Raw genomic sequence first — 2,500 nt, forward strand, 5'->3', positions numbered from 1 at the left:
AGATAATTCTACCTGTTGATATCTCGTTATTTTGGTGATATTTCTGTTGTTACTGTTCCAGTACACCTGTTAACCATAGAACTGTTGACCGCGGAGGTGATGGCAGACTGTTGATATACTAATAACGTTGTCAATGATGGCGGTGACGACGATGATGATGGTGATGATAGAGGTGAAAGTGGTGTTAATCGTGTCATGTTGAAATTAGACTTTGCGTGCGTAGAAACGTTGATATTACCCACGTAAGTGTATATGTGCGAGCTAAATGATATCAGCTTGTATATGTATGACAAGACAATGCATGCATAAGGATGTATGTGATTGGGTATGTATAAACGATGTATATAAAACAAGAGAGTAAACAAATGTCTTGTTTGTTTATCACTGTGTTGGTGCATGTATACGAGGGTGTGTATATATTGACAGACAGCTTCTTTGAGTACAACAATGTGCGTGCACGCGCCATACACACACACACACACACATAGATATCCGATGTATATACAGAGGTGTGTATTTCGTAACATTACATCCATTTGCGTGTATTCAACTATTTATGTATGGTAAAAACATACATATACGTACATACACGTGCACATATACACACAAATGCAAGCATACATTGCTCTAAATATCTACGTCTGAACACGAATGTATAATAGATATTTGTCTTTCTATGTTTATACACACGATAGACACACGTGTATCTGTTGGCAGACATGTGTCTAATAGCAGATTGTATGTTAGGACAGGTAAATATATCAACTTACCTGTATTATCCCACTCATGTGGCTGGTAGAACTTTGGCGAAGATCTTCAACTCCGTGCTGCTTCAACAACAATTTCAACAACATAGCAAGGGATATTTCTTGCGGAGCTTCCTCCTCTCATCCGTCTATATGTTTGTCTGTCTGTCTATAAGGGTGGACAGAAAGAGAGGAATACATGGAGGGAGGGAAGGGCGGAGAAAGAAAAGAAGTTTAGGATAGAGAGATAGATAAATAGACAGATGTGTATAGTGACACAAACAGAGTAATACAACAGGAGGCAGACAAATAGTCAAACATAGTTTAGTGATAAACAGAGCGATAGACAGACAAACAGACAAATCGATAGGTAGGTGACGTTCAGATAATATTCCCTGCTTTCCAGTGCCAGCAATAGGTAGACAAAGTTTTATTCCATATCAAACAGTAATGATATCAGAGAACCATGTGTATGCTTTGAAGTGAGACAGTGGAAGGATGACCACTTCCACCTCTGTCCACTACCACCTCTGTCCATGACTATAACCACTAATGCCACCACCACTACCTCCCCCAGTAGCAGCATCACAAGCAAACAGATACATGCTGTCGTCCATACCAGTACATGAAGGTGTCACATCCGCTTTTTCAATATTTTCGTTTATCAGTACTACATGGGAAAGCTGACGACAACTACAAGAAGATGAAGCAGCTGAGCGCTGGCTAGATGCTGGTTGTTGGTTTCGACTGAGATGACAACAACAATAAAGGCGGTAACGGCAATAGATTCAGTATCAATCCATAGCGTAGCAGTTGTTGAAGGAAATATAGAGTACAGCAAAACAGATAAGACCATGTGTTGTTGATACATACATTCATACATACATACATACAGACACGCTTATATACATGTACACACACGCGCACACACACATATACAGATATATATACCTATGGATTCTTTGACGAATAAATATTTATATATATTAAATTTCCAGAATTCAAGACAGCCATGCATCTATCTATCTATTTATCTATCTATCTATCTATCTATCTATCTATTTATCTATCTACCTAACCATTTGTGTATGTATATATCTTTGTAAGTTGGGATGTATGTTTCTAAATATGCCTTTGTTAAAGAACGATCCAGAAAAGAAGTACTCAATAGAAACGTTGAGTGCAATAGTTTATTTTTGGCCACGCTAGTTGCGTGTTATTCTGGAGTTTCCATGGTAATCAGCTGATTCTTCAGACAAATCATATGTGTATCTGTATACACACATACACACACGCACGTACGTATGCATGTACACCTATATATATATAAATAGTGGATTTATATATATATATATGCATGTATCACTCGCCCTATCTCTTTTCTTTTGCGTCATCAGACCGCGGCCATGCTGGGACGCAACATTGAATGTTTTTTTTGTATCGCTGAACGAATTGACCACAGTACTTTTTTTTATAAGGCCCGGTCTCTTTTTCTGAACTGCTAGGCATGGCGATGAAAACAAACCAACACCAGTTGTCAAGCGGTGATGGGAGAAAGACATAAAGACGCGCGCGCGCACACGCACACACACACACACATGCAATGGGCCTCTTTCAGTCTCCTTCTACGAAATCCACCCACAAGGCTTTGGTTGGCCTTTGACTACTGTAGAAGACATGACTGAACACGAAACCATGTAGTTGGAAAGCAAAAAGCAAGCTTCTTTGCACACAGCCTGCGCCAGCCCAGAAGT

At 39.4% G+C, this 2,500-nt stretch overlaps 1 protein-coding gene across 11 annotated transcripts in view; it reads right to left on the bottom strand.

Annotated features, from left to right (window-relative positions):
- Nucleotides 1-1,679, bottom strand: part of LOC106871878 (popeye domain-containing protein 1-B) — a 527,623-nt gene extending 525,944 nt beyond the window's left edge. For 7 of the 11 annotated variants that reach the window (XM_089366704.1, XM_089366705.1, XM_014918624.3 and 4 more), the window contains exon 1: nucleotides 771-1,673. The gene's annotated coding sequence lies outside the window, so the exon portion shown is untranslated. Of the gene's footprint in view, nucleotides 1-770 lie in introns of all 11 variants that reach the window. The other 4 variants (XM_014918623.3, XM_052974861.2, XM_014918629.3 and 1 more) reach the window with 1 other exon arrangement.
- Nucleotides 1,680-2,500: the final 821 nt, after the last annotated feature.

This window comes from Octopus bimaculoides, chromosome 19 (assembly GCF_046866305.1).
Source record: "Octopus bimaculoides isolate indiv1 chromosome 19, ASM4686630v1, whole genome shotgun sequence".
Lineage (NCBI taxonomy): Eukaryota > Metazoa > Mollusca > Cephalopoda > Octopoda > Octopodidae > Octopus > Octopus bimaculoides.